This window comes from Rhinopithecus bieti, unplaced genomic scaffold (assembly GCF_001698545.2).
Source record: "Rhinopithecus bieti isolate Rb0 unplaced genomic scaffold, ASM169854v2 scaffold_23529, whole genome shotgun sequence".
NCBI lineage: Eukaryota > Metazoa > Chordata > Mammalia > Primates > Cercopithecidae > Rhinopithecus > Rhinopithecus bieti.
Window position 1 is genome coordinate 530,365 of NW_016810813.1, and position 11,034 is coordinate 541,398.

Here is an 11,034-nt window from a genome sequence, read left to right on the forward strand (position 1 = left end):
TTTTTTTTTTTTTTTTTTTTTTTTTTTTTCTGCGGGGGTGTATTGTGATGAGTCGAAGTTCTTTTGTTTTCAATTGCATTGAGCGTTCAAGCGAGCAAGCACTTGGAAGTGCATTTTTAGGTTCTGGGGCTTTTAGGCTTTAGCAAACCTGACGTGCCAGGAGGTGCACTGGGATAGTTAAAACACGAAAGCGGGATTGTCAGTCATAAGCCGACGCCGGTTGCGATTTGGTTTAGTCTTCTTACACCTTGGCTAACGTTGCAGTTACTTTTTTCTCGTTTTTCATATTGCCTTCCAACTGCTCTTATTTTTTTTTTCTTTTCTATTTTTTTTTTTTTATACCTCTTTTTTTTTTTCTTTTCTTTTTTTTTTTTTGATACCGAGTCTGTGTTGCCCAGGCTGGAGTGAAATGGCCTCATCTCGGACCACTGCAACCTCCGCTTCCTGGGTTCAAGCGATCCTCCCGCCTCAGCCTCCCGAGTACGCTGGGACTACAGGCTTGCGCTACCACCCTTGGCTAATTTTTGTATTTTTAGGACAGACGGAGTTTCACCATGTTGGCCAGGGTTGTCTCCTGAACTCGTGATCCACCCGCCTTGGCCTCCCAAAATGCTAGGGTTACAGGCCTGAGCCACTGCGCCCGACCTTTATTTGACTTTTTAATTCATCCCGTCAGGGAACTGAAGCCTCTTACTCAGGAATTACCAAGTACCGCGCCTGGTCCCTGCGAATAAAAAAGGTTGTTTGGCTAGGAGGCCTCGTCGGAGGCATCTCTCAGGTTAGCCAGGAGTGGGGAGAACTTTTTTCTCGTGGTTTGCATAGGAGCTTAACTGCAGTAGAATAAAACATCAGTTACATTTCTAAGGTCTTGAGTCCAAACCTTGGCTCCTAGACAGCATCCCAGCACCCGTGCAGGGCTTGGGGGAGCTCACTGCCCTTAAAGGGAGGGACATAATCCTGGCTGGCTTGGCCACCTGATCGTAGAGCTCTACGACTTTGAGGGAACGTAGGTGGTAGCCGGGTAGTGAATATAGCAGGCCTTTGAGTGAGACCCGGTGCTGTGCTGGGTTTGGGTCTGAACCAGCAAAGGGTTGCTTAGGCATCTCAGCACAGAGAGAGACTCCATTTATTTGGGAGAAAGTAAGGGAAAAAAACAAGAGTCTCTGCCTGGTAATCCAGAGAATTCTTCCGGATCTCATCCAAGACCGCTAGGGTAGTACCTCTACAAGTCTGTAAGAATCACGGCGTGATTGGGCTTGAGGCACAAATATCCTGGAATACCCAGAAAGCCTTCCCAAGAAGGACACACAGAAACAAGACTGTGAAAAATACAATAAATGCCTAATACTTCCATGCGCACATACACAAAAAAAATCCACAAGCATCAAGACCATCCAAGAAAACACGGTCTCATCAAACCCTGTTTGGTGAGGCACCAGGGACCAATTCCAGAGAAACTGAGACATGTGACATTTCAGACAGAGAATTCAAAATAGCAATTTTGAGGAAATTTAAAGAAACTGGAGAAAATGGCCAGGCGTGGTGGCTCACACCTGTAATCCCAGCACTTTGGAAGGCCGGGGCAGGCAGATCACCTGAGGTTAGGAGTTCGAGACCAGTCTGACCAACATGGAGAAACCCTGTCTCCACAAAAAATACAAAATTAGCCTAGCGTGATGGCACATGCCTGTAATCCCAGCCACTCGGGAGGCTGAGGCAGGAGAATTGCTTGAACCTGGGAGGCGGAGGCTGTGGTGAGCCGAGACCATGCCATTGCACTCCAGCCTGGGCAACAAGAGAGAAACTCTGTCAGAAGGAAGGGAGGGAGGGAGGGAGGGAGGGAAGGAGAAAAGGAAAGGAAAGGAAAAAAAGAAATTGGAAATGCAGAATTCTATCAGGTGCATTTACCAGAGATTGAAATTATTCTGGCTGGACGCAGTGGCTCACACCTGTAATCCTGGCACTTTGCGGGGCAGAGGCAGGATAATTGAGTCCAATGGTTCAAGACCAACCTAGGCAACATGGTGAAATTTCACCTTTACAAAAATAAAAAAATTAGCTGGGCATGGTGGCAGACACCTGTAGTTCCAGCTACTCGGTAGGCTGAGACCTGAGAATCGCTTAAACCTGGAAGACGGAGGTTGCAGTAAGCGGAGATCGTGCCATTGCACTCCAGACTGGGTGACAGACTGAGACTTTGTCTGAAAAAAAAAAAAAAAAAAAAGGACAGGAAGAAGTCAAATTATCCTTGTTTGAAGGTGATGTAATCTTATATTTGGAAAAACCTAAAGACTCCACCAGAATTAGGTGATTAGGACTTTGCAATTTACTTGTCTCAACTTGTGACAGGAGGGATCGGCCCAGACAGACAGTATAATGAGGAACAGTTTCTGGTGGAAATACACAAGGCAGATGTACATGTGAACAAGTGAGCATTCCCAGTTGTCCCACCTCCCATCTAGTGGACTTAAATCCTATAAACTGGGTTTAGTCTTAACACTAAGACTAGCTCTTGCCAGACCCTCAACCATTCTGAACAATGACAGCCAAAGGAGGTCATATCTACAAAGGTCTTTCCTGAAGGGGAGTGTAAATTCCTTCTGTGTCTAACAGTGCTTATCACCCCTTGGCTATAGTTGAGGACAATAGCTCGATAGCTCCGTGGAGTGAATTATCCTGAGGACCTAGCCCCACCCTACAGCCATTAAATTAGAATCTTTGGGACAGGGCCTAAGGCTGTTGTACTTCACAGCTTCCGGGGTATTTCCCTGGGACCAAAAGCACCTCTTAGAAATGTCCAGTGAAGACAGTAGTCAGCTTGGTCTGGAACAACGAATTTTCCGCGGAAGTGAAAGTGTTCAACAGGAGGCACTCAGTAACCAGTGTGTGTAAATGAGAGAGTAGCAAATCCCTTGGTTTTGTCACTGACAAGAGGCCACCCAGTCCAATGGGGAGGCTTTTCCACCCAAATTGGAATATGTGCACAGCAAGTCCGACAGCTTCTGTGCTGTTGCCACTCTGCAGAACTAGATGGACCCCACCCCCACTACTGACCCAAAATTTATTTTGGAAATTGAGACTGGTGACACCACACAGGGACCGAGAAGGTGTGAAAGGTTTATAACTCACAAAATGAGATGTTCTGGGAGATCAGAGTGGCTCCCAGGCAGGTCGGAAAATGACTTGAGAGCGAGGAGACTGGGTTGGTGTTTTGATGGGGGTTTGGGAAGGGGCAGGATGGAGGGCTCTGGGAGCGGGGGCCGGTGCTGCCTGCTGGGTGCCAATGGGGGGAGCACCCGAGTTTTGTCATCAGCTTGTTATCTCCACTCATAGAATGGGAGCCTCTTGTCATCTCCACTCAGATTTTCGGGACCTATTAATACACTTGGCTCTAAGAGGAGGCGGGCTGTGAACGAACGCTAATGTCTACAGCGCCTTGGTCATTTAGGCTGAGGTTAAGTGCGGAACTTGCACTGTCAGTTACCGTTATTTCGCATTACATCAGCAAAGGAGATCTCTAAACGCTGTCTGCTGACAAGATGGAATGAGAGGTGATTTGTTTTTTCTAAGACCACCAGAGAGGGCACAAAAGAACCAGCGTGTAGGCAAGGGTAGGAGCAAAACTGCAAATCTATTTTGGTCACCTAAGGTGTGGGGGAGAGGTCTGTCGGCCTCCGGCAAAGGAGTGGGAGGGCAATAGGCGGGGCAGGGGTGTGTCCGGGGGCGTTCCGTAGGTGCGACCAGGTAAATCTTAGTCTCTTCGGCTTGACGTCACCTGGCGCATGCCCGGTTGGTCTGCACCTTCCCAGGCGCCGGCTGCATTTTCGCGCGCGCGGGAAAAGTTGGTGAAGAAGAACCCGGAAGTGCACCATCTTGCCTCCGTTCGTCCAAACAGGAGGTTCTTTCGTTACCTCCACGCGTTTGCATTGGATCGTCGGGGCCTGTTAGCACACTTGTGTATATATAAGTCAGCAGCGTGTACTTTGGAGAGTGTGGCTGCTTTAGATTTCACTTGGTTTAGTCACATGCGGTGTGACCATCATTGGATTAAATGTTACCGCACCTACATCAGTATCCGTATTCTGACTGGTCTCTGCTATTACTTGGCACACTCAGATGCGATATTCGGATGGTTATATTTAAGTTTAGCGCCCCTACTTTACCAAGCGGGACGGTTGTTTTCATTTACGTGTCTCTATCCGAGGCAGTATAAACATCTTTCCATTCTTTAGCGCATGTGTTTCACTATCCAGAGTCGGACTGCTTTTCGATTTACGTGGCTTTGTGGGATGCGGTATGAAGATCGTTGCATTCAAGTTTGGTTTAAAGATAGTAATATGGGACTGGGTGCCGTGCCTCAGGCTTGTAATCACAGCACTTTGGGAGGCCGAGGTGGGTAGATCACCTGAGGTCAGGAGTTGGAGACCAGCCTGGCCAACATGTTGAAACCCCTTCTCTAAAAAAAAAAAAAAAAAAAAAAAAAAAAATACAAAAATTAGCCAGGCGTGGTGGCGCACTCCTGTAATCCCAGCTACTCGGGAGACTGAGGCAGGAGAATTACTTGAACCCGGCAGGCGAAAGTTGTGGTGAGCCGAGATCGCTCCATTGCACTCCAGCCTGGGCAACAAGAGCGAAAACTTTTTTCGTGTTTATTTCCTGTTTCTTTAACTCTTACAGGGGCCCCTTTCCCAAGGCTCCGCCCAGCCCTGGAAGCAGTCAGAGCATGTGCTCCCCCGGAGGCTGCACCCTGGCCTCCTCGAAAACTTGCCGGACCATACAGTTGAGAAACGGCTAGAGGGATGAGACCTGAGTACCTGTCTCCATGTGTGCAGCTATAGAAAATATGTATGTGTGAAAAAAAGTTTAAAGAAATGTTGGATGCCGGCTAGGTTAGGACGAGAGGGGGAGGAGGAGGGAGAGGGAGGTGAAGGGAAGAAGGAGGGAGGGAGAGGGGAGGGGAAGGGGGAGGAAAGAATAGCCTCATAGAGTTCTTCGTGTCTTTTCGTTCTGGGTTTTCCTCCTGAAGGGCAATGAAGCCGAAGGAGCTTTCCCAAGATCCCAGTGATTTACAGGCTCTTTTCTGTTCAGTGGTTGGCAGGCAGGGCGCGGCGCGTCTGGGGCGGGGCATGCAAATTTTAAATGGCTGTTTCTCTCGGGAGTTATGGGAGCAAAAAAGGAAAGTGAATATCCTCCGAAATAGTAACAATATACTTAGGCAAGTTTTAAAATTTGGATAAAGATACACTGTTTCAACGTAGGAGGGAGAGTTATTGAGGGTGATATCTGTCACCCTGAGCTGAGGATGTGTGGAGAAGGGTGCAGTGGACGATAGAGGTCTTTTTTTGAGTTTGTTATTTTATGATGTTCCTATCCAGCATTAAAGTTTTCTTCGTGATTAGATGTGTTTATAATGTTCGTTTTCTTTTAATTTTGTTGTGAGTTTTTTTTTTTTCTCAGACTGTCTGCTCTTTATGAAAGCAGGATTATCGGGGTATTTTCTTGTGGTCGTCGGCAGCGACAAGTTTTTCAACGTGTGGTCTTCAGGAAAGCGTCAGTGTCCTAGCGTTTGGGTTGGACCTTCAGAATCTCAGAAGACGTTACGTCGCCGCGTAAGCCCGGTCGTCACGGTCTGTTAGCACCCTTGTATTTAAGTTCACCGTGTGTTTCTTATTTTTGCGCGTTTACATCGGTTCTTTTGGGCCTGTCGGCGCCGCTATTTTTACATTGGCCGCCGGTGCTTTACGTTTGCACGTTTACGTTGGATTCTTGGCGTCTATTAGCGCCTCTGTTTTTACATTGGCCGCCCGTGCTTTACGTTTGCACGTTTACGTCGGATCATTGGCTATTAGCGCCGTTGTTTTTAAGCTGGCCGCGCGTGCTTGGGAGAGCTTAGTTGCTTTCGGTTTCACTTCGTTGCGGCGTGACGATCATTGAGTTAAAGGTTACTGCACTCACATCGGTCTCCATCAGTCTCCGTAATCTGACTGCTCTTTGCTATTACTTGGTTTTCTCACATACAATATGCGGATTGTTCTATTTCAGTTCAGCGCCCGTACTTCACTATCTCAAGTCGGACGGCTTTTTTATTTACGTGTCTGCATCTAAGGCAGTATAAACATTTTTCTATTCAAGTTTACCGCATGTGTTTCACTATCCAGAGTCGGACTGCTTTTCGATTTACGTGGCTCTGTGGGATGCGGTATGAAGATCGTTGCATTCAAGTTTGCCGCCTCTACTTAACTGCGCAGGATCTGACAGATCTGTATGACAAATGTTGCACTCGTTTTCTGCGGCTACGTTACTATCCAGTCTATTTTTTCCATTAACGTGGCTGAGTCATATGTAGTATGAGGGTCAGAGGCGTTGGAACCCGAAGCGACCCCATTTTGAATGAGGGCTAGAAAAATGAGGCCGGGATTTACGGGCGTGCTTTCTCTGAAGGATATTCCTAGCTGTCAGATGTTTACGGTTAAGGGAACAAATTAACGTTTACTAAAGAGACCCGAGTGTCCAGATAGCTGGATATCTGGAGAACAAAGGCGTTCCTAATTTTGCTTTAAAAATAGTAATAGGGATTCTTGCAAAATATAATAATTAAAATTAATCCTTTATCACAAACCCTTGTAGCAGAGCACCTCTCCCCATGTATACGAGCATTGTACCTAGGGTGGATACGTTCCTTCTGTTAGTTTCGGGAACGTCCTACTCTGTCTTTGGAGTAGCTGTTCTTTCACTTTACTTTCTTAATAAACTTGCTTTTGTTTTGCACCGCGGACTTGCCCTGAGTTATTTCTTGTGCGAGATCCAAGAATCCTCTCGGGGTCTGGATCGGGGCCCTTTTCCTGTGACATATTTCTGGCGACCACAGATGGGACTATAGTGCTTTGGGTAAGTGTTGGGGCCCTATAACATTTCTGGCGAACGACGGAAGTGACGATACTGAAGAAACTCACCCAACCCAAAGGAAGTAGACTGCAGCACTGATTGGACGACTTTGGGTAAGTGGTGGAGTGCCCGGGTAAAGAATGGAATTGGGTTAGAGGCCCAACTTAGTGGAGTTAGAGTCTTTCCTAAAAGAGAGTGGGTTAGAGGCCCCTCTTAATAAAAGGCAAGGATGCTTGACCTCGGGTTAGGGGCCCAACCTAGGAGGGTTAGAGGCCCCTGAGTAAAGTCCCTCTCAGCTAAAAAATAGGTTTCACACCGCAAGCTATGCTCTTGGTATTAATCTGCCTCGTTCTCCTTGTCTTGGTTGCTGTCTCCGTTTCACTGTCATTTTCAGGAGACTTCATTTCACTGGCCTTAGGGATTTTACCTTATTCTTCTCCTGTGTCCTTCCCGATTTCTGTCCGTTTGCTTGTGAAACACTGAGAACAAAAAGTATTGGAGGATCCGTCTCTAAAATTGCTGATTGAGATTTGGTATTTAACAACTATGAGCAATTAGATAGATATGGTTCTGTTTTGTTGCTGCTGTGCTAAGTGTGATTGAGAAGCATTACGATGGAAATCAGGGGACTTTTCTCCTTGCTGTTTTGTTTCATTTTGCACACTAAAAAAGCTCCTTTATGGCTAAGTGTGGTGTCTCACGCCTGTAATCCCAGCACTTTGGGAGGCTGAGGTGGGCCAATCACCTGAAGTCAGGAGTTCAAGACCATCCTGTCTAACACGGTGAAACCCCATCTCTACTAAAAATACAAACATTACTCGGGTGTGGTGGTGTATGTCTGTAATCCCAGCTTCTTGGGAGGCTGAGGCAGGAGAATTGCTTGAACCTGGGAGGCGGAGTTTGCAGTGAGCCGAGATTGCACCACTGCACTCCGGCAGCCTTAGCAGCAGAGCGAGACTGTCTTAAAAGAAAAACAAAAAAACTTTCCTTTCTTGGATTCGGGCAAACCGGCTTTGCTTTGCTTTTCCAATCCATACTGCTGCTATTGTTTGCTCTGGTTGTTCTTATCTAAATCCTCTTCATTTGTTTTGCCTTGACATTTTTGTCAACGTCCATGTTGTGGTTTATCTAAGATTCATGGCTCAGCTCACTTACGTTATTTGGATAATGTGAATCATATTTGATGAGAGGAAAAGAAGAAAAATATCTAGACATAGTAGGTGATCCTTTCATGCAAGCGCTGCCGTGGTTCAGCGGGCATTTTTGGGTGGAGCAGAACCTCCTTCTGTCAGTTCTGAAGATTCAGATGTCAGTTCTTTCTCCCTCTAGTCCACCTGAAAGTTCCTGAGAACCCTTCGTCCCTTCTCCTTACCCAGCTAGTCCCACTCTATACCCACCACTCCCCACGGAACTCAGCCCAGCGAGTACTACTCATAGTGGGGCCTCCTATCAACCTCTAAGGGGAAATCTTTGTCCACTTAGAGAAGTGGCAAACTGGGAAGAGGGCACTGTGAGAGTACACGTTCCCTTTTCTACATCTAATTTGCCTCTATATATAGAGAAGGTTGGTAATTTCTCTGCAGATCCAGGACAATTTATAGATAAGTTTGAGAAATCAACTCTGACCTATAGTTTAACTTGGCAGGATCCGCATGTTTTGTTGTCTCTGTGTTGTACAGTGGAAGAGAAACAATGCATTTTGGGGACAGCTAGGACCCATGCAGATGACGTATTGGCTCGCAACCCGAACCATATGATTTATCAGGCAGGAAGTATAGCGCTCTAGATCAAGATGCAGAGTGGAACTATCAAAGGGGCAGTGAGGACTTGGGGAGGAGAGATCATATGGTCACTTGTTTGTTGGAAGGGATGAAGAAATGTATGAAAAAGCCTATTAACTATGAACAGGTTAAGGAAGATTCTCAGGATAAAGATGAGAATCCAGCTTTATTTCAAGGGCATTTAGTTGAAGCAATCAGGAAGTATAATATCACTGATCCTGCCTCAAAGGAAGGACAAACCCTTTTGGGAAGACATTTTATAACCCCATCTGCCCCTGATATCCACAGGAAACTACAAAAAGCAGCTATGGGAGCCAGTGTGGTGTCTCAAGCCTGTAATCACAGCACTTTGGGAGGCTGAGGCGGTGGATCACTTGAGGTCAGGAGCTCAAGACCAGCCTGGCCAACATGGCGAAACCCTGTCTCTACTAAAAATACAAAAATTAGCCGGGCGTGGTGACAAGTGCCTGTAATCCCAGCTACTTGGGAGGCTGAGGCAGGAGAATTGCTTGAACCCATGAGGTGGAGGTTACAGTGAGTCCAGATTGCGCCATTGTACTCCAGCCTGGGAGACAGAGCGAGACTCTGTCTCAAAAAAAAAAAAGGCAAAAAAACAAAAAAAACCAAACAACCCACTATGTGGCTATATGTCCCTAGACTCCTATGAAACAGCTTTTGGATATGGCATCTTTAGTTTTTAATAACAGGGGCAAAGCAGAGGAAGCAGAAAGAGGAGCAAGAAGGACCTCCCACAAGGTGCAGCTCTTGGCTACAGCCTTAAGCTCACCTACCACATAGAGTTTCTCTCCTGGCTCTTGGACTGAACAAGGGAAGCTGAAAGGGGAAGCCCAAAGCTGGGTGTCCAAGTCAGCGTGCTTTGGGCATGAATCAGTGTGCACACTAAGGAAACTGGTCATTGGAAGAGGGATTGCCCAGTCTTCCTCCAAAGGGAGATGTTAGGTCCAGGGCCATGACTACAACAAATGTCATGCCCAGAGTTAGGGTGCACCCCTTGGTGAGGTCTGAGAGGAGTGGGTGGATAGATGAATAGCTGAAAGAACACTTGGGGGACTGTAGGCAGGTGAAATGTAGTTTTATTCAGCAGCTCTCCAGCAGTTCTCTCACACTAGCTCTTTTATATTGTTCGCCTTTATCTCGGCTGTCTGCTGTGACTCTGGCTCCTCTCAGCAGCTGGCTCCTACACACAGCTGCACAACTGGCCTGCAAGGCCAGCCAGCTCTAAGATTAGTAGCTTAACCTTTCTCTTTGGGCACAAGCCAAGTCATGTCCTGGCTCACCTCTGTCCATCCGCCAGCCAGTCATTCTCCCTTACAGGGGTCAGTAGCTTCAGTCTCTTTCTGGGTACCTGTGCCTGCACAAGAGCCATGTTGAGCCATGTTGAGCCACGTTGAGCCCCCGTGCACAGTGTTAGCAGGGCAGTTATACCTTTTACAGATGATAGTGGTGTAGAGCCAAGTATGAGCTTACACAAACAGGTTATATATATAACAAGTGGAGGTAAGCGCCTGTGCACCAGTCTCACTGAGTCATGCAGGCCTGGATATCTGCCTTGGGCTATTCCTTGACCAAAGCACATCCATGTACCTTACAGCAGCCATCTGCACCCAAACCAGATTGCCAAAACAACCAGGCAAGCCCAAGAGTGACGGGGCCCGAGACCTTCTACTACACCTCGTCGGACAACTAGCCATATCTTCTGAGAAGCCTCAGATAACCCTTGACATGGCAGGTAAGAATATTAACTTCCTTCTAGAATGCATACTCTGTTTTGACCCATTATAATGGGCCTCTGTCACCCCAAAACGGTATGGTCAAGGGGATAGATAGACAAGCCCATAGACGCCATTTTACCTATCCTTTAAGCTTCTCTTCAGGGACTTTGGTTTTCTCCTGAATGCCCCACCCTTGTTGGGAAGGGATTTATGAACTCAGCTGCCAACAGTAGTATGTTTTGGAAATCACAAGGCAGACAGAAATTGCTTCCTCTCCTTTCCTGTGAATAAATACCAGGCTTTGTTGCTGGATGCTCCTGATATAACACTTAAAGTATGCCAGATTTTAATCCAGCTACCTACTTGCCTGAACCCACAGGCACCCCAGATCGTTCTTGGATACAAGTTATGGAGCAAGTTTACTCCAGCCGTCCACATTTAAAAAATGAGCCTCTGGATAATCCCGAAGGAGAATGGTTTACAGATGGAAATAACTTTGTGCACCAGGGAAACAGAAAAGCTGGGTGTGCTGTTGTCAGTCAGCACAAGTTAATTGAATCTCAGGCCTTACCAGCTTCTACGTCACCTCAAAAGGGAAAATTAACAGCTTTTTTTTTTTTTTTTTTTTTTTGAGA

At 46.7% G+C, this 11,034-nt stretch overlaps 1 long non-coding RNA gene across 3 annotated transcripts in view; it reads left to right on the top strand.

The window, feature by feature from the left end:
* Window positions 1-5,037: 5,037 nt before the first annotated feature.
* LOC108542704 (uncharacterized) overlaps window positions 5,038-11,034 on the top strand; it is a 26,148-nt gene continuing 20,151 nt past the window's right edge. For all 3 annotated transcript variants that reach the window (XR_001889348.1, XR_001889347.1, XR_001889349.1), the window contains exons 1-2: window positions 5,038-6,998; window positions 10,279-10,416. This is a non-coding gene — a long non-coding RNA (uncharacterized LOC108542704). The remainder of the gene's footprint in view (window positions 6,999-10,278; window positions 10,417-11,034) is intronic.